General features: G+C 42.8%; 1 long non-coding RNA gene across 1 annotated transcript in view; it reads left to right on the top strand.

The window, feature by feature from the left end:
- LOC131135366 (uncharacterized) overlaps positions 1–15,884 on the top strand; it is a 183,423-nt gene extending 167,539 nt beyond the window's left edge. The window contains exon 10 of the long non-coding RNA XR_009131584.1: positions 15,241–15,884. This is a non-coding gene — a long non-coding RNA (uncharacterized LOC131135366). The remainder of the gene's footprint in view (positions 1–15,240) is intronic.
- The last annotated feature ends 6,181 nt before the right edge of the window (positions 15,885–22,065 follow it).

Raw genomic sequence — 22,065 nt, 5'->3', positions numbered from 1 at the left:
GTATCCCAATAAGCATATAATGTCTGGACAACCATCATTGAAGATACTGTTTTTTGTCCACTCGTAAACCACGTAAGCCACAGTTTGTACTTCCGAGCCACCACTATTTTTCAGATGCATGTTTGCCAACATTTCTCCGGGTACTCCGGTTTCCTCCCACATTCCAGCTGGTGACCAGTCTAGGGTGTACCCTGCCTACCGCCCGAAGACAGCTGGGATAGGCTCCAGCATGCCCGCGACCCTCCTGAGGATAAGTGGTCCAGAAAAGGGATGGATGGGTAACATCAAAACCAATCACTCATTCAGAAATAATACTAAAATACATTTTAACTTAAATGTGATGGACACCATCAAGTAAATCATTAAAAAACAGTTTTTCATTGGTTCCATTATTTATTTGCACTCATATGTGCCCTGTGATTGGCTGACGACCAGTCCAGGGTGTACCCCGCCTCTCACCTAAAGACAGCTGGGATAGGCTCCAGCACCCCCGCGACCCTCGTGAGGAAAAGCGATAGAAAATGAATGAATGAATGAATGTTTGCCAACAAAATATCACATGATCACCACACTGCTGCATATACTGAAGATGGAAATATGGACTAAGGTTCAATACTGAGTTATGGACGTGTGATGTCAGCCCTAGCTTGCTTTGTCTAATTTGTTTATTCTTTTTCCAGAAACACAATTGTTCTATTGCTGCATGTTGGTAGAGTGGTTAGCGCAGGCTGCACAGCTCGGAGACCCGAGTTTGATTCCACCCTGGGCTATCTCTGTGTGGAGTTTGCATGTTCTCCCCGTGCATGCGTGGGTTTTCTCCCGGTACTCCGGTTTCCTCCCACATTCCAAAAACATGCTAGGTTAATTGGTGACTCCAAATTGCCATAGGTATGAATGTGAGTGTGAATGGTTGTTTGTCTATATGTGCCCTGTGATTGGCTCATGACCAGTCCAGGGTGTACCCCACCGAAGACAGCTGGGATAGGCTCCAGCTCCCCCCTGTGAGGATAAGCGGTAGAAAATGAATGAATGAAAGAACAATTGTTGTACATTTTCCTTACTTTTATTTTTGTGTAATAGTAGTGATGTCATATTTGGTTAGGCCAAATCTACAGGTACAGTTTGTCTAATCCACCTTTGATCAGCCTAATTTATGTCAATAAAGAATTGATAATGTTCAAACAAAAGACCTATACTGGCCAATAATTCATCAAATCACTCGCTTCAATTGCACAATGTGGGGTAGGAAGACAATCAACATCAATAGGAGAATTAAGTAATAATACAGCCGTCCTTTTTCTATAGCGCTTGCCCTCATGAGGTTCGCTGATGAGCCTGTATCAGCTGACTGGTTGAAAGTTATTCTAAAGTAAAGTTATTATTCATTCATTCATTTTCTACCGCTTTTCCTCACAAGGGTCGCAGGGTGCTGGAGCCTATCCCAGCTGTCTTCGGGCAAACAACCATTCACACTCACATGTGGAGAATTTAGAGTCGCCAATTAACTTAGCATGTTTTTGAAATGTGGGAGAAAACCCACGCATGCACGGGGAGAACATGCAAACTCCACACAGAGATGGCCGAGGGTGGAAATGAACTCGGGTCTCCTAGCTGTGTGCCCTGCGCGCTAACCACTTGCCCGCCGTGCAGCCCTATAGTTATTATATTACATGAAAAAATTTAAATGAAAAGATACACTGCAATTCTCTGACAATAAGATGATAGGGGCATTGTATTATGAGCCAAAAAAATATTTGCTCTCTCGTCTCACAGCTGCCAATTGAAGGAGAGGATAAGTGTTTTGAACTCCCAAGCGCAGTAGAGCGACAACTTTGAACATTCAAATTGTTTTTTTTTTCCCAGAAAGAGCGCCGCGTCTCAACAAGAAGATAAGGAGACCAAGCCTTGCTCACCTGTGGTTTTTATGTGTTGTGCCGTTGTTACATAAAAAAAAAAATCAAAAGACTCACAGCATGCTCACATTTGCCTTCCCAAACCAGCATGCTGCTGTGTTAAACCGCCAATGTACGCAATTTCCTTTCAGAGCTCCATAAGGATCATCCTCCTCTCAATACGTCTTTTGTAATCGGGTTTAATTGTTATTTTTCATTTAATAGTTCAGTCCATAAAAACAAGTTAGCAAAAAATGTTCAACAATTTCAACAAAACGTGCTGGACATATCATGCCAAACAAACTTCTAAGCCTGATTCAGAATGATTGAAACTAGACAAGGGCGGCACGGTGCTCTAGTGGTAGCGCGCAGACCTCACAGCTAGGAGACCAGGGTTCAATTCCACCGTCGGGCATCTCTGTGTGGAGTTTGCATGTTCTCCCCGTGCATGCGTGGGTTTTCTCCGGGTACTCCGGTTTCCTCCCACATTCCAAAAACATGCTAGGTTAATTGGCCACTCCAAATTGTCCATAGGTATGAATGTGAGTGTGAATGGTTGTTTGTCTATATGTGCCCTGTGATTGGCTGGCGACCAGTCCAGGGTGTACCCCGCCTCTCGCCCAAAGACAGCTGGGATAGGCTCCAGCACCCCCGCGACCCTCGTGAGGAAAAAGCGGTAGAGAATGAATGAATGTTTGTTTTTGTTATTTCTCATTACATTAAGATTTTATTCTCATGATATTGTAACTTAATTTTCCTAACAATGAGTATTAATTAGTATTTATATTAATATAATACAACTTCAAATCCTAATAATAATGATAATAATAATATAGTAAGTCCTATTGGTTTCTTCTTATTATATATTCTTCCTTTTAAATTCTGACTTTAACCTCGTAATAGCCAAAATGCATTGCTGCATAACAATTAATAAATCATTTTGTTTCATGGTTGAACACATTGAACATTATTGAACATTATTATATACTATATTATATGTGCCCTGTGATTGGCTGGCAACCAGTCCAGGGTGTACCCCGCCTCTCGCCCGAAGACAGTTGGGATAGGCTCCAGCACCCCCCGCAACCCTTGTGAGGAAAAAGCGGTAGAAAATGAATGAATGAATGAAACTATACAACAAAGGATTTTGGGTTATGCCAAAAATATGTGTGGAATGTGTAAATTCTGCTCGAGATGTTGTGATTCCTGTCAAAACTCAAGATCTTTGTTGTGCGTTGTCTTGTGTGAACCCCAAGGTCTCAACTTTAATTACAATTACTTCTGCAACTGATGCATTGAAAGGGAATATTGTACTTTGGAATGAAGGTTACTAGTGGTATTATTGTAATCTTGAGGTCACTTGAGGTCATGGCATTCATCAGTTTGCAATGCAAATTCAAATGCATGGCCCAAAGACACGCTCGGCGCGTACGAATCCGTCATATTTCCAGCCGATCTCATTTTTCCCAGCTCCCCTGAACCTCCGTCAAGCCCTCCCTGAGTGGGATTTGTCTAAGATGAATAGTTTGATGATTTATAGGCTGGCAGGGAAAACAGCCACACACACAATTACCCGCTGCTCGTGCCCTACATGAATGCCATTTCCCCACTGTCCCTCCTTTTAAAAAGAGACACCAGCCATTTGTCTCCTGAGCCACACCAATAATAAGCCATCTGTCCGACGTGGACATGAAAGATTAAAATGATATACAGTATGAAAGCTCTCCATTCACTTGCTAATGTCCGAGATTTGGCCAAAGCTGTCATCTCTCCCAGGAAGAGGTAATTATCACTCTTCCTCGACGCGGGACCTGGGCCCCCGTCCCTGCTGCCACCGGCCGAGCCTTCATTTAGCGAGGGGTCACAACAATGGGCCGCCAAATGCCCAGCTAATCCTCCGCAATCCTTTGTATTCATTGAGGGCCTCCGCGTAACGGGAGAGGGGAGGGGGGGACTCGGACCCCTGCTAGTGGTGCGTGTCGTAGGAGGGCAGGGGGTCAACTTCAAGTCCATGGTGCTACAGGCGGGCTAAGTGATTAGCTCCCTCGCCGTCGTTAACAAGGAGTGTGCTTTGCGGGGGGGCGTGTCCCCACATGCTCGGGTGATCCTGTGTACATAAATAGGAGATTAGACGGGGGGAGGAGGCGTTTTTTTTGGGGGGGGGGGGGGTTGATGTGAGAAAGAGAAAGCTTAAATTGGCCACCTTGCAGTTATGCTCATATGAGTAGATGGTAGCTACAAAACAGTTAGCATCACAAGACTACACTGTAAAAAGTAAGGCAGTGGAGCTATTATAATAACTGTGTGATGAAGCTAGTTGCTAGCCAATGCGCCAGTAAAGTTGTTTGATCCGCGTGATAATGTAAATAATAACAATGTTGCTGTAGCTTGGTTAAAATTGGATATTTGTGATATAATTTCATATTTTGGGATATTAATGTATATTTCCCAGCCTGTTTTTGGGTGTTAAGTTGTTGTGTAATGATTTTAGCCTACTATATCTAAGATGACACAGTGAGTCAGACTGTTACAGTAAGTAACATTGGTTGACAAGCCCACTCTGCTATGATTGGTCACACTCCCAAAAAATACCTCCTTACTACTGCAAACAACACTTTCTAATGGCAGTTGATAATAAATTGATAAAGTATTTGGAGAGCTAATTGAAAAGTGTTTAGGAGCTAATGGCAGCTCAGGATCTACAGGCTGGAGACCACTGACTTACCGTGTATGAACTCAAAGAGTAGGCAACACTGGTGCTCCTCCAACCTTCCCTGCCCGAGGTGGACCACTCATTGTCGGACACACTTTGTCAGAGGCACAGCTGCTAACTGCAGACAATGGACAGTTTACCTTACCAATGACTACTGGTACATAGTTTGTTTCTTTTGTTATTTTTTTTTCCCCATTAAGCAAACATATTATCCAGTTCCATGTTGACAGGTGTATTAAAAAACATTACAATTATCTTTCAAAGGTACACTTATTATAGATAAAAACTTGTTTATATCTGCAATTAGTTAACTATGGACAAAATGCAATTAATTGCGATTCAATAATTTAATCAATTGACATTCCTAGAAAAAATAAATTTTACAAGAACTAAGTCATTATACTAAGTAAATGAGAATCATTTTGCAGGGATGAAGTTGTAATTGCAAAATAAATTGAAAAATAATTTAGAAATGATTATTTAGAAATAATGTTTCTGGTTGTGGTAGTTATAGTACAATGGAATATGTGCATAATGTGGTGAGAATAAAGTTGTAGTTTAGATTAAAGTCATAATATTACATAATTTTACAAGAATGTTGTCAGAAAGGAAGTCACATTAATGTCAATGAACTCATTGGATTAAAAACTTTCTAAAGAGACTGTTGTAATATTTTAGAATCAAGTTATCTTTTTGCTTCTACAAGCCTCAGTTACTAATGAGGATATTAGTAACAACTGTTCCTTTTGAAAGACACGGAGGGACATGGACGTCCACTCTGAAGACATAGCTAAGCTTACTTCAAGCTCGGAATGTTGAATATTTGCCAATAAAACCTGCCGGTGTCACCTTCTTTTGGGTTCAGCAACGAGTAAATGTTTCTGTCAGTCCTCCTGATTGGATTAAAATGTCCGATGATTACCTTCATCATTGACCTTCTCAAGCTGGTTAACTGCAAATTCCTTACCCTAGACATTAAGCACCCTAATTTAGTCCAACGCAGTGCAGCATGAACCTTAAGAGTTCACGCCAACATAAAGGAGTTGGGAAAAGTCTTACAATGGAAAAATAGGTTAGACCCAAAATAATCTATCTTGGAAGTTTCCCCTTTTTTTCCGATTTTGGTGGAGATCAAAGCTGGGTTTCAGGTCTAATTAACCAAATGAATGCAGATCCCAGACCTTCTGGCTGGAAGTAAGGCCTTGGAGGGATCCCTCGCTGGAAATCCACATCAGATTTAAATAATTAATATGACACCTTGAGCTCCACGGAGAACTGGTGGTGGTGGGGAAGCGGGCGAGGGCGGGGGGGGGGGGGGTTCTGTCTCAGAGTTTAGAACAATGTCACTGCCAAGTGTAATGCTGTTTGTCTCCATGAAAACGAGCTGCCACTCCATTGAGATGCCTCCTCGGACGGCTCCCATCTTTTGTCATGCTAACGGGGGGGAAGCTTTAAGGGGCCACCACCACCATTGCTGCTTAGAAGAAGGCCCGCGGCCCGGCCGGCCGGCGCTCCCTGGGTCTAGGCGAGTCTCAGGCAAGCTGGCCCTTGCTCTGGGGACTCAGAGTTGGGGTCATTTTATGCTTTTTAATCCTCTTAATCCCCATTAGAAGGGGCTTGGTGGAGACAAATCTGCTCCCAGAGGTCCTTAGGATTCAAACGCTGTGCTTGAGCAACTGTATTATTTCATGACAACAATGGTGGAGGACGGTAAAAGAAACGACGAGCGACAGAACAGGAAGAAAGATAACAATCTACAACTGCGACACTGAAGGACAGAGATTTCTATCCTGGCTCCCTCAGCTCTCACCCCAAGTCACATGACACCAAAGATTATTAGAAAGTCTGACTCTCATGCTAATGACCCTTATGTTAAGACTGCCTCCAGAGTGCAGAGCCCCCCCGCCTCCCCATGTGGACAGCGACACAGTGGCGGGAGGGAGAAATAATCCAGAAGGGACCTATTCAAATTAATACACTCCTGTTAACCTCATCTCAGACAAGCTCTCTTCATTATCAATCAATTAAAGTTGCATACATGAGCAGGACTGGGCCAAAGAAGACTTCCTGTCTGAAAGACCAAAGAGGGGCATACAAGGACGCAAAGCCACAGACGGTTCAGGACAAACAAGACTTAATTAGGATAGAAATGAGATATGTGTGCAATGAGACTCCCTCAAGGTGCATCATACTATAAGGTGTCCGGATTTTTGGATTATAAGGCACAGTGTCAATTACAGGGTCTATTTCTGTACTTAACACATATGTAAGAATCACCGTATTATTATTATTACGCTAGAGTCTGGCACTCATGACAATAGAAAGGCCACAAATCTGAACTGGAACTGAACTTTTCCGGTCTTTTAGGAATACTATCCTCCCTCTGCCCCCATCTTCGCATTCACAGGGGCTGTCCTTCGGTGAGGGGGGCGCTCTTGCGTCTCTCTGAGAGTCCCATGGTGGGATGGGCGCAGGATACCAGGTGGAAACCAGGTTTCCACGGGTTTCCTGTGTCTGTGGGACCCCGGGGGTTGTTGGACGGGCGGTCTGGGCTGGACTTTAGAGTTTGTGTTGCACCCCAGGGGACAATTTTTACCACACTCAATCACACATACTCGCATGTTTTCAGCAGCTGTAATTTGATACTTATTATAGTCTGAATTATTATCAATACTTTTATTATTATCAATGTTTTTACCCTTGCTATCATTTTCAACCACTTATCCTCACAAGGGTGAGGATAGAGGTGCTGGAGCCTATCCCAGCTGTCAAGAGGCGGGGTACACTCTGGACTGGTCGCCAGCCAATCACAGGGCACATATAGACAAACAACCATTCACACTCACATTCATACCTATGGACAATTTGGAGTCGCCCATTAACCTAGCATGTTTTTGGAATGTGGGAGGAAACCGGAGTACCCGGAGAAAACCCACGCATGCATGGGGAGAACATGCAAACTCCACACAGAGATGGCCGAGGGTGGAATTGAATCCTAGCTGTGAGGTCTGCACGCTAACCACTCGACCGCCGTGCCACTCGATACTGAATATAATCTGAATTATTATCAATACCCTTATTATTATCAATGTTTTTTACCCTTGCTATCATTTTCAACCACTTATCCTCACAAGGGTCGCGGAGGTGCTGGAGCCTATCCCAGCTGTCTTCGGGCGAGAGGCGGGGTACACTCTGGACTGGTCGCCAGCCAATCACAGGGCACATATAGACAAACAACCATTCACACTCACATTCATACCTATGGACAATTTGGAGAAGCTAATTAACCTAGCATGTTTTTGGAATGTGGGAGGAAACTGAATTACCCGAAGAAAACCCACGCATGCACGGGGAGAACATGCAAACTCGAGCAGCTGCTATCATTTTTATTATTACTATTATTATGGACAATGGTATTGCTATAGCTATAGCCATGTCTGCCTGTTTGTTTTCGCCCTCTTCTCTCTCAGTGGCTTGTCCATCCCCAAGTTCTCCAACCAGGCTCTATAATCAGATAGAAGTTATTCCTGCACTGGATGTCTGTCCCGACAAATCAGCACTGGACAAACAGGAAATGAAGTTGACGCCTGTTGCTGTATCTCTCTCTCCTTTCCCCCCTTGCTCAGGTTCTCCAATCAGATCCAACAACTTGATCCCTGCTATTCCTGCACCCGATGCTTATCTGGCCCACTGAGCACAGCACAAATAGGCGATGAAGTGGATGTTGTCACTATCTGTTGCTGCAGTCTGTGCCCTTCTCTCACCAACCCCCCCGGCATTGTCCCCTATCCAGGCTCCAATTTCAGTGAATGATAATATGACCAAACTCTTATTTCTTTCAATCCTTTTTGTCCAGTCCCCTTTTTAAAAGATGTTTGGTGGAAAAAAGGAATACTAGCCAAGTGGGAATGATTTAACAACAATCTCTGAATTCTAATTCAAAAACTCATTCATTCATTCATTTTCTACCGCTTTTCCTCACGAGGGTCGCGGGGGTGCTGGAGCCTATCCCAGCTGTCTTCGGGCGAGAGGCGGGGTACACCCTGGACTGGTCACCAGCCAATCACAGGGCACATATAGACAAACAACCATTCACACTCACATTCATACCTATGGACAATTTGGAGTCACCAATTAACCTAGCATGTTTTTGGAATGTGGGAGGAAACCGGAGTACCTGGAGAAAACCCACACAAGCACGGGGAGAACATGTAAACTCCACACAGAGATGGCAGAGGGTGGGAATTGAACCCTGGTCTCCTAGCTGTGAGGTCTGCGCGCTAACCACTAGACCGCCGTGCAGCCCACAATCTCCGAATTCTAATTCAAAAACTATAGCGATATAATTCCAACTAAAGGAATACTCGGATAATTTAGTGGAATGTTGCAGCTAAAGTGTTTTTTTATTTTTATACTCAACTTTTCAATTTCTCTTTTTTCTTTTAATCAACTTTTGATTCAATGATTCCGAGAGTAATTAACCTAAAGTTCCCCCGCACTATAAACCCATTTTCCTGACAAGCATACCCGTGCTGGAGTTTTAGGTGTTGAGCGAGCGAGCGTTGTGGGAACAGGCTAGCTGTCTGTGCTTGCGCGTATAGCCTGCAGCCAAAGACTGAGCAGGAGCGAGCAAAACAGCAACCACAAGTCTGGCCTGTCTGCAGGATGCCAGGACCGCTTAGCACTTGGCAGCCTGCAACAACACACCAGAGGTACACTGCTGTCATTTGCAGGAGAAATGCTCGAGATGCCTAATTACACAGACAGAGCAAATGTTACTAAGCTAAAGTAATGGATGAAGAGGATGACGGTAGCCCGTAGCTACTTGTTTAATGGCTGAGATCTCTTATTAACGTTAGAAAAATAAACATCCCGGAGTTGTCTTTAAAGTTTTTGAAGCGGCTATGTCTGCTCATTTAAGCACCTGCCGCCGCAAGGTAATCCGCCTTTTTTTTTTCCAAATCTGACTCTCGCTTTGGGCCAACCTTGGACAGCACGTTTAACTTAGCTCAACTTTGCTGGCTTTGGCATCCCATAATTACACGCCTAACGTTTGACGACTTTCATGCATTCCTTAGCAACTTGTTAACTTAGCAGACATGGTATCATTATAGCAAAAAATAATCCCCCAAGGTCACGGGTGACAGTATCGCTTGAAGTCGAGCGTAGACGCAACCCTAAAATTAGCATGTCTTCTTCAACTGTACGTGACTTGCAGGTCATTGGATCCTTGCAAATTTTCCTCCAGTCAGGATACATCAGCACGGTTGGAATTTGAGTTCAACTGTGCAAACAATCTCTAAACCAATTTTTCCCACGTATTTATTTGAAGTGGTTTATTTCCAATATGAAAAATGTTGATTGTCATTCATACTTGGTGGGATTGAGTAATTGCACAAATTATTCCCCATATAGTGTATATATGCATGTTCTGTTCATGCATGTTCCTGTGTGTGAGAGATGGTGCTGCAAGCTTAAAGTGGACCTATTATGCTCATTTTTCAGCTCTGAATTATTATCAATACCCTTATTATTATCAGGGGCGGCACGGTGGACAAGTGGTTAGCGCGCAGACCTCACAGCTAGGAGACCAGGGTTCAATTCCACCCTCAGCCATGTGGAGTTTGCATGTTCTCCCCGTGCATGCGTGGGTTTTCTCCGGGTACTCATTCCAAAAACATGCTAGGTTAATTGGCGACTCCAAATTGTCCATAGGTATGAATGTGAGTGTGAATGGTTGTTTGTCTATATGTGCCCTGTGATTGGCTGGCGACCAGTCCAGGGTGTACCCCGCCTCTCGCCCAAAAGACAGCTGGGATAGGCTCCAGCTCCCTGCGACCCTCGTGTGGAAAAGCGGTAGAAAATGAATGAATGAATGAATACTCACAAGGGTCGCGGGGGTGCTGGAGCCTATCCCATCTGTCTTAGGGCGAGCTCTTTGTATTGAGTTGTGGACTCCTATAAAGCAGCTACACACAATAACCAGAATCTGTACCCATTCAGTTGTATTTCTTCGGATTTCGTTATTCCAGCAAAACCAGTCTGTTTTAATGTACTTCATCCACAGCCCGCCTCCTGACACGGCCACTCTGCTGTGGTTGGTCATACTGTTTGTGCTGCTAACTTTATAGGAGTTGATAATAAACGGCGATTTATCGTTTTAAAATGTCTGCTTTTAACATACAGCCATACTGTATGTGTTGGATCCTGAATCCAATCAGGACAGTTCGTTTCTCAAGACAGGAGGTTACTTCAAGACCTCTCTCAATGGTAAGTAGCCTTAGCATTTGAGCATTAGCATTTCTACAGGATCGGTAATGTGTTTGCGGGACTACCAGTGGTGTGTTGTGGTGGGAAAAGGCTATTAGCAACCGCGCTTCCTGGATGCTTTAATGCTACACAGACAAGTACTTTTGCTCTTACACAAAATAAACACAGTTAGGACACTGATAAAACTGTTACTTATTGCTGGCTCTTCCGACTCTTCCACACGACCAAGTTAAGAGTTAGAAAGGCACCAGGCTTCAGCAAGTTTGTCGGCTACAACAGTCCGGTGTGAAATGCTGTTGACAGATTCATATGCATTTCTTTTGCTGGTACGGAATCAGGAACTCCAACCAACAAATGTGGATTTCTTTTTTGAGGCATTCTTTTTCGAGCAAGTAAACAGAGGAGCAGCACTTGGGGGAGAGCCGGGGAAGCAGAGCTTGGGGCAGAGGAGAGAGTTTATCTGGCTTACAGACACGCCCATATAAGGAAGTCCACCCCTCTGTGACATCACAAAAGGGGCAGTTTTACCACACCTTTTGAAACACCTTTGAGTGTTTTGAGCCATCCCAAACTTTTTTCAGGGTTCACTTCCAAATGTGCAAGGCTTTGTCACACCTGACTGCATGTCACTGCATCATCATACATGAGTTGATTACAAATTTACAGAATTCAGTGGCTCCATGTTTGTCATTAAGTTATCAGCAAGATGAAAGACTAGTAGATTTTCTGCAAAGGAACCTTGAGTTAGAATGTAGCAAATTGTCATATCTGCATTTTTTGGGTCATGTTGAAACATCCTAACTGGACTACAACTGCGTTCACCACCCGCACCTTTATGCAACAAAGTGTGTAATGAGTACAGTGTGTGTGTGAGTTAGCAGTGCAGCCGAGAGTATATATGTATGTATGTGTTGACATGTGCACGTTTGCACGTGCGCTGACAGCCTTTGAGCTAGTTCTTGCCTCCACTAAAAAGCGCTCAGGGCTAACAAAGCTCAAACCCCCACCCTACATCCCACCATCCAACCCCTCCCCTGCCTTGCTCCTGAACGTGGCCCCCTCGCTTGCTTACCCTCTGACAGCCCGCTGAAGGTAAGCGCTGAAGACATCCTGACACACTCGCGTAAAAAGCACTTTTGATGCGGGGAAAACGGACCACTTTGCCGTGTACAAACAACAGTAAAGTGTCAACACGAGGCAGCGAGTCCGACGGGAGACAACAACATACACACACACACACACACTCTGCTTGTTCACATGATATTATCACAACACACAAGACAGGAGAGGCAAGCACCAAAGGCCCCTCTGCCTGTCTGCCTCCATCTTGACAGTGTTTGTATCAGGCTGCTGTCATCCAGTCACTCACTCCAGCGGAGTGATATCACTTTGTACCTCTTTGAAGACACATATGTTGTCATAGATAGTGGTAAACCTTGACGGTCGATCTCACAGACCCCTTAATGACTTTAATACCCCTCTAAAACCTTCACTAACACTCCATCACATCACATAAAGTACATTAAGGAGGAGCTTTCATTCATTTGGCCCATTTGTGTGTACCATCACCTCATTATAATGTAAATTATCATATACTAGAGTATTAATTGGCCCTGTACCCTAGAAACCGCCCATGAATGATACGGGAAAAGGCCGAAATGATACTGTGTCAAAGCCCAGGGCAGTGATACTGATAAAATATAGAGTTTAACCATGTCCAGTATCAGCCCCCGTAGCTGTCCACTCAGAGCGTGCTGCTCTGGTATCGTGCCCGTGAAACAACCAATCAGAGAACAGCGCACAAGTGCTTAGTGCCTAGTGCTTCTCCAGTCACCAAAAAACCCAAACTTGATTAATGGAACTTTAATTGTCAGACATTGATAAGATAAGACTGTTGATAAAATATTATTGTTGAAATATTTGTGCAATTATTGTGTTTACACTGTTTAGATATAATACATGTAATAAACTGAACATTTTCTGGAAACAAAATGGTCTTTTGATTATGAAAATGATTAAATAGTATGTAATAATAAGATCATCACATGGTTTGTCTTGTATCAGGCCCAGTATCATGCCCCCAAGTGTCAGTATCAGGCTGATACTATAATATAATAATAAGAAATAATAATACATTTTATTTGTATAGCGCTTTTCAAGATACTCAAAGACACTAAGAAAAGACACAAAAGAATGAAGTTGAATAGAGCAAGTAAACAGAATAAAAGACACACCAAAATACAACATTCATTGGTTAATACACAGTTAAAAAAGCGGGGCGGGGCACAGCAGTCAGATATAAAAGGTTAGACATTAAAAACAGATACTGACCAAAGGTCAAGGGCTGATACCGAAGGTCGAGGACCGAAGGTCGAGGACTGATACCAGACAAACCATGTGATAACCTATAAGTATGTGTTAACACAATTTTCTTTGTCTTTTCTTTTGACTTTGTGAATTCCAGATTTGTTTTTTATGTTGTTGTATATGGAGGGAGGAGCGACAGCATCAATGATATGCTTTCTATATAATCATGCGGCGGCCAGGCCCACCACTTCCAAGCACTCAAGCACAGATCAGAACACTTAGACTAGTGCAACAAACCAGACTTGAGCTGTCAAGTGTGCCTAGTTATGGCGCAGATTGCCTTGTGTGAACACGCCCATGAATCAAGCCCATCAAGAAAAATGATGTAAGGTTAATGATAGGCACATGTGACGCAACCAGGAAGTCTCTTACCAGTCATGTTTAACAAGGGTTGCTTGATATTTTAGAGAAAACCAACACTGCTGTGGTTGATTCCCAGCATTTTGGCAGACAAACAGAAGGCAGAGCAGTTGTGCTTTTCCTTTTCCTTATTGGAGACAACAATAGCTCAACTCATTGAAAGAGAGCCCCGGGAGAAAACAAGAAGAAGAAGAAGAAAAAGGGGGGGGATGGTGTATTTGCAGCTAGAAACATCTGTTTGCAGCATGCAGGAAAGAGAGCAGTGGTACCACCTGCTCATGCAATTCCTCCTGTTCATGGCAGCGTAGCAGTCGTATCAACAGTAATGATGGACGCATCATTTACATCCATGCAATCCACCCCCCTGTACATCCACAGATACAGGTTATCCCCCTGTAGCCTGGTTTGCCAGCCCCCCCCCCCCCACAATGCAACACCGCTGCACTCCCAGGGGAGAGGGTCTCAGATGCGGATCATCAGTATTAGCGGACGCCTGAGGGATTAGCATCCCTTCGCACTAACCTACAGGTGTAGCCCTGGGTTAAAGCACACACTTATCTTCCACAGCATCAGCCAGGGTCCTGACCCCCAACAGCCCCTCCCCCCACCTTCTCCCAAAGCCCGGGAAACCCCACCAGATGGGGAACGCAAGGACCTGCGGGGAATGTGAGGAGATTGATTGAGGATGAGGCGCATTACAAAGAAAGCATCAATTTCATGTTAAAAGCTACAAATTCACTCCAATGTAAACATATTAGAAAATGAATGTCATCACTCCGGTGATTATAACCGGTTATTATAATAACCACCACCTTGCATGATAGAAATTAATTGATTGAAAAATATCCATGTCAAAACCCACGTTACGCCAGCTTACTCACCAGTATAGACAGGCACACAACCTGGCATATACTGTAATTCACTCCCAACTGTTATTAATAATATTCACCACCTTTCATAATAGAAATAAACAAAAGGCCTCAAAGTAACTAGTGAAAGCCTATGGTATACTCACTCACACAAGTACGCAACTTCTGTATCAGATTATTAATATGATTACCCCCCTCAGCCCCGCCCATGAGTAATGATAACCACCACCTTGCATAATAAAATAAAACAGAAAAACTTGAAATAGTCCACAATGTCTGAAACATAGCAGTTGAGTGCAGGAAAGTGTCGGAAACGACCAAGTCCAATTCCCACATGGTTCAAATATCAGATGTCTTTGCGGGTGTAAATTGACAACAGATATCTTTAAAAAAATAAAACAAATGGACACAAAAAAAAACCTAATTATCATAAAATAAGAGGCAATGACATCTTTGTTGCAGTGCGAGCAACAAGAGCAAAAACATCAACATCCGATGAGTTGATCATGTTAATGTCTTTTCTTTACAGCGTCAACGAGACAAGAGTCCTTCTTTTGATTGAGGCTAAATGAATTAACGCTTCAAAGTGGCATCCAATTAACATTCATACTATTGTTTGTTATGAGATGCTAATCTAGTCACTTGCTGTTTATAGACACATCCCATCCCCATAACTGAATTATATTAACATCATTGTCAGCTTTTACTGCATCTTGTCTCTTTAACATCTTTTTTTATTCTTTTTTTTTTTTGTTCCTCGTATTTTTAGATCATCCGCACGCCTGCCGAAGATTTGCCGTCTGCTAATTAAATAGACAAGAGGCACTCGACGGTGCCAAATAAGGGGATGTCTTTTCCCAGGAACTCGCCGACGGCTGTCAGGTGAGCCTTGAAAAGACGTATACACACATTGAAAAAAAAAAAAAATGGAGATGCCGTCTGACCGGTTATAGATGATGAGGGAAACAATAAAAAGTCTACCCGTCTGGTAAATAAAAACTCAGGAATATACATTAGTGTAAATATGTGTGTGTTACCGAGGTAATGACCTCCATGATTGATAATCGATGGTGTCCCTCTCCTCTTGTCGTCTTGCTGACCTCATTAAAGGATACGGTTACACTCAAACAGCTTTTTAATTTAGCCTAATGATTTTTCTCACATGCTTTTGTTGAATTCCATATAGGCTCCTCTGGTTAGCTAGCTAATGTCCTGATTAAATGTCTTGCATGACTATTCATTTCATCTTGAGAAAACTATTGATTTTAAATGATAATCTTACACTCCATGGTCAAAGAAGCTGAGGTCAGAAGGTCAAATGTGTACCTTTTCCTTGCGTTCTTGGAAACCCTCTAATGGCTATATTGCTCTTATTGATTGTTAGAACTCTTTAAAAAAAAAAGAGGATTTGCTGTTTTTTTATTTGTTCTTTTGTTGTTTCATTTATTTACAAAAACTACATTTTAATGACCGTAAAGTAATTCTACTAAAATGTAGTTAAGAACACTCCCATTCAAAGCAAGACTGATTTAGCATATTATTTTTTAATGGCCGTTAGCTTCTTTTCTCACTGACAATTATGAATGTCACAAAATTCCAACACCATCATGTTCTGTAACACCTGATTTACTTCCATGTAGTTCAAATTTCTACACTTTTAGACATTTTTAGTTCAGCTGCACGGTGACCGCTTGGTTAGCATGTTGGCCACACAGTCAGGAGATCAGTAGAACCTGGGCTGGAATCGCCACTTGGCATCTCTGTGTGAAGTTTGCATGTTTTTCTCCGGGTTTTCTCCCTGTACTCCGATGTCCAGCATACCCCCGCGATAAGGATAAGGATAAATGGTATAGAAAATGGATGAATGGATGGATGGATATATCACAATACAAATATGCACACATGGAAAACTATAAATAATAAATAATAATAGATAAAAAATAATCGTAAATCCGTTCAATCCCACCCTTGGCCATCTCTGTGTGGAGTTTGCATGTTCTCCCCGTGCATGCGTGGGTTTTTATCCGGGTACTCTGGTTTCCTCCCACATTCCAAAAACATGCTAGGTTAATTGGTGACTCCAAATTGTCCATAGGTATGAATGTGAGTGTGAATGGTTGTTTGTCTATATGTGCCCTGTGATTGGCTGGCGACCAGTCCAGGGTGTACCCCGGCTGGGATTGGCTCCAGAATACCCGCGACCCAAGTGTGGATAAGCGGCATAGAAAATGGATGGATGGAAAGGTTAATTGCAGGGTCAAACTGTGCCATCATAAAACCTGGATTAACTGTACAAGTGACGATCCACAGCACTTATAGATTTTATTGATGGCATTTTGAATGCATGTCATACCGCAATGAGGTCCAGAGGTCCATTGTTGTGCCATTCATACACAGCCATCACCTTATGTGCATGAAGAATCTATATACAATTCCTTGAAGCTAAAAACATTCCAGTTCTTGTATGACCAGCAGGATCAGCGTATACGGTATAATGATGGTCACTGCTTACATTGGGATACTATCATGGACTGTTGTTTACATTGTCCCCCATCAATCCCATTGCTCCTCCTTTGCTACCCTTCTTCTCCTCCTTGGCTGCCCCCCCCCCACCCCCACCCCATCCTACCATCCAAAATATCTCCTTCTCACATGGCCTCTATGGAACTTATCCTGTTCATCCTCATCACTCCTAATAAAAATCTAAGGATCTTTAGCTCTGCCACCTTCATCTCTGCCTGCCGTCTGTTGGTAAGAGCTGCCGTCTTCTTCCCTTCACTTGCTAATAATGCTTTTCCCAATAGTCATTTTATTGAATGTTCATGCTGTTTCATCTGGAACACTGACAGAAGTGACCATCCTGTTTCTTAAAGCTTTAGAAGTCCGATGGCTTTATTTGGCTTTTGAGGCAGACAGTTTTGGCTTGAGCTCCAAATAATATTCAGACATTGTTAGCCAACTGCAAAATACTTTCTATGGATATATTTCAAAACAGTCATTCCTCGCCACTTTGTAGTTCAAATTTCATGGTTAATGTGCAGGCCACACAGCTAGGAGACCAGGGTTTGATTCCCCGCTAGGGCATCTTTGTCTGGAGTTTGCATATTCTGCAAACTTTCTGGGTACCGGGTACTCCGGTTTCCTCCCACATTCCAAAAACATGCTAGGTTAATTGGCGACTCCAAAATGTCCATAGGTATGAATGTGAGTGTGAATGGTTGTTTGTCTATATGTGCCCTGTGATTGGCTGCCGACCAATTCAGGGAAAATGAACAAATGAATGCTTTGTGGTTGACTACAACTTATTATTATTGAAATATTATGTATATTTAAGCAAATTTTCAAGCAGAAAAAAATTGCAAGATGAACAAAAATATAAGCTAAGGCAGTAATGTTAGGAAGTACGCTTTTCCACAAAACTTTTGCAATGCTACCATGTGAATGTATGTTATGACTTATTAACTTACTAACATGCCTTATTTCCTGTTATAATGTCTACTACAGGGGTCTCAAACACGCGGCCCGCGGGCCAAATGTGGCCCGCAGGACACTAGTTTGAGGCCCCCTCCTTGATATGAAAGTTTAATGTTAGTTTGATATGGATGCTGTATGGTATCATGTACCCAGAAAAAAATTATTACGTTTGATTAATGTTAATGTTAAAGGTTAAATAACTGTTAATAGTTATCCTCCCTATCTGTGTGGAAGTGGTAAGTTTTTGGCTATATAAATTTAAAGGAAATAACTTGAAGGCTACCGTTTAGGTCGCTAGCTCTCTAGTTTGCGAGTTAGCATGTGTCTCAAGACCCTGCAGTTGCGCAATATGTTGTAAATAAAAAGAGTATAAATGTGACTATAGTTGTTTTGTCATGTCTACAGGGCTCTAATAATGCTTTGTTCATTTTAATCTGAAAAAAATAATTTGTCTACCCACCAACTATATGTGGTTTCTTAAGTTTTTATTATTTGCCCTTTTATTATTATTATTATATTTATTTATTACTGATTGATTGATTTTCTTTATTCTTGATTTGTTTATTTATTTTTCATCTTATTTTGTGTAGAAAAATAAAAAGTAAGATATTTGAGAACAGTGGAATGTTTTATCAGAGCTTTTCTTGTAGAAAATTGGAACCAAAGCGAAGTTTTTTAAAATATTTTTCTTTTTAATAAATGCGTTTTTTTTTTTTTTTTGGAAAACCTGATGCGGCCCAGTCTCACCCAGATTCGAGCTCCAGTGGCCCCCAGGTAAATTGAGTTTGAGACCACTGGTCTACTATATTGGGTAATACAAATGTAAATATGACTATAGGGGTGTTAGTTCATGTCTATAGGGCTTTAATGTTGTTTAAAAAGTTCAAAATTGTATTAAGAAGATTGTAAACAGGGTTTCAATGCTCTAACTATGAAAATATTAGATTTATAAATCAGGAATACTACTTTGCGGAAATTGATTCATCACGGTATTGTCTGGAACCGATTAACAAAGGGGTCAGGGTTGTGATAAAGTTGGTCACAATAACAATTTTGAGCATAGTTTTCCAGAAAATGTCAAGAAAATTATAACATTTTATAATATTCGGGGTGTGAATTGAGTTTGAATAGTGTTTGTTTGTGGTCACTTGCCTCCTAGAAAACACAAACTGTTCTGACTGACTGACTGTTTTGTGCTTCCTGGATACTTGCACTTTGTATAAAGCAGCTGTAATGTGTTGTGCTGACACAAACACACTCCATTCCCACACTGACAACTCAGCCAAAGCCACATCCACACAAACATGGGGAGGGGGGGGGGGGGGGGTCCCTGATCACAGTCGCTCGGGCCTCTTCGGCTCGACACGATCGCTGCCTGTCATTAGTCAGCCAGGGCGCTAAATTATTAAAGCGTGCACATGTTTGGAAGCATCCAAACACAAGCAGACACAATGCAGTGCAAAACGCTTTCATGCGCCGAGCAACAGAGAAAAAAAAAATCGGACTCTTGGAATGAATGAATAAGTAAATAAATAAGTGAAACAAACAAAAAAAAAACAAGCTGCCAGTGCAGGGATGGGGGGGGGGGGGGGGGGTGTTATGTGACGGCGTAATTTAGCACTCCACTTCAATCCCAGTCAAATTAAAAGGGAATCTTAATGCATGTGTCTCTCCCGGCATTGATGTGCGCTCACTCTGTGATACGACGCCGACAGTGGAATATGGCTGACAATCTATTCCCACACTGCCGCCCCAACCCCCCCTCCACCCCCACTGCCACTCAAACTGCTACCAGAGCTATTAGACAAGCTCTTTAGTGGAAATAAAACTCTATTGTGAGAGCGTTGACACGGTGCATGTGCGCTCTGTTTCGGAGTGTCAGGACTCGAGGGCCTCATAAGCGAACGCTCGACGAGAACCAATTGTGGGCCCGAGGTGCCCCAACGCAAAGGAAACATGGTAGCGCAAAGTGGGTAAACAGCGTTTGACGTGTTTTCAATATGGTTACACCCGAACAAGATGGCTGGCATTGAAAAGCTAATATTGCAGCCATGCAAATCATCAATCATGGGAAAAGGCCTTATTAATTATTCAGTCAAAGTGTCTAATTCAAGAATCAATGTAGAGGAGCAAAGGGAGTGCTTTGGAGGCAAGGAGGGAGGAAGTTGGGGGGGGGGGGGGTTAATATAAAGGAATAGGGAATTACCCGTCGCTCTCTGAGCAGCGGACCCGTCTCGTCCCGAGCTGTCAAAAACAACTCGTTTCATCTCGCTCAAGTTTAAAGACGACTTTGGAAACATTTTCCTCACAAAACTCGTTAGGTCTTTGTTCCTCATTAGTTCCCCCTCTCTGTCTAGGCGTCTCCTCCTCTTTTGTCCTCCGCTAGTCCGTATCCTTTTTTTTTTTTTTTTCTTCGAAGTCATCGTTACGACTGCCTGACTGAAGTACGTTATTGTGCCCTCTGATCTGCGGCAATTACAAGCAGGGTCCAAATCTCTTCCTGGGGAATTCATTATTTACGTTCAATTAAACAAATTCCGTCCTCGGGAAAAAGGACATCGGGGTAACGAAGACGGGACGCCGGCCCGCTCAGTCAGCTCTAATACAAAGACTTCTTCTTCTTTAGCCAGACCTCCAGCTCCTCAAAGGTGTTTCCACAGGCTTCATTACCCCACTCGGCCCAACCTCTTCAAAGCTCATTAGGATCTATTATTAATGACTTAATCTCCAATATCTGACTATCGTTAAAAAAAAAAAAAACTTGTGGACTGAGAGTTAACTTTAGAATGGGCTCATTTGGATAACTTTTCACTGAAGATGTTAGACCTTGGAAACTCTCCTGTGGCTTTTATCTCTCAAGGTCATGATTGGTTGGAGAAAAAATAGGCCTCAAAAATTGCACAAAAAAGTTTCTAATGGCAAGAAGAATATATACCAGATGTTACATTCAAAGTAAAGTGGCACCTCGGTTTTCATTATTAATCCTTTCCACAGAGTCCGTCGAAGATCAAATCACACAAAACCCAAAGCAGTTTTTTCCATAGGAAAAAAATGTAACTCCAATTAATTCACCCAAATATTCATTCATTCATTCATTTTCTACTGCTTTTTCCTCACGAGGGTCACGGGGGTGCTGGAGCCTATCCCAGCTGTCTTTGGGCGAGAGGCGGGGTACACCCTGGACTGGTCGCCAGCCAATCACAGGGCACATATAGACAAACAAACAATTTGGAGTCACCAATTAACGCATGCACGGGGAGAACATGCAAACTCCACACAGAGAGGGTGGAATTGAACCCTCGTCTCCTAGCTGTGAGGTCTGCGCACTAACCACTAGACCGCCTTGCCGCCCTCAACCAAATATGTGCCTGATAAAATGCAATGTGTGAATTATGTCCTATGAATTGTTTGAATTATAGATGATACATTGTTGTTGCTTATTAACACACATATCACATTACTGCAGGCCACACGGTGGACAAGTGGTTAGCATGTTGGCCACACAGTCAGGAGATTGGGAAGATCTCTATGTGGAGTTTGCATGTTCTCCAAGTGCAAGTCCGGTTTCCTCCCACATTCCAAAAACATGCTAGGTTAATTGGCGACTCCAAATTGTCCATAGGTATGAATGTGAGTGTGAATGGTTGTTTGTCTATATGTGCCCTGTGATTGGCTGGTGACCAGTCCAAGGGTATACCCCGCCTCTCGCCTGAAGTCAGCTGGGATAGGCTCCAGCATACCCCCGTGACCCTATTAAGGATAAACGGTATAGAAAATGCATGGATGGATATATCACAATACAAATATGGACAAATAAACTATAAATAATAAATAATAATAAATAAAAAATAATTGTGAATTCGTTCAATTCCACCCTCGGCCATTTCTGTGTGGAGTTTGCATGTTCTCCCCGTGCATGCGTGGGTTTTCATCCGGGTACTCCGGTTTCCTCCCACATTCCAAAAACATGCTAGGTTAATTGGTGACTCCAAATTGTCCATAGGTATGAATGTGAGTGTGAATGGTTGTTTGTCTATATGTGCCCTGTGATTGGCTGGCGACCAGTCCAGGGTGTACCCCGCCTCTCTCCTGAAGACAGCTGGGATAGGCTCCAGCCCCC

Source organism: Doryrhamphus excisus, chromosome 9 (assembly GCF_030265055.1).
Source record: "Doryrhamphus excisus isolate RoL2022-K1 chromosome 9, RoL_Dexc_1.0, whole genome shotgun sequence".
Lineage (NCBI taxonomy): Eukaryota > Metazoa > Chordata > Actinopteri > Syngnathiformes > Syngnathidae > Doryrhamphus > Doryrhamphus excisus.
The sequence above is the reverse complement of the archived record's forward strand: the minus strand, read 5'-3'. Positions and strand labels throughout refer to the sequence as shown.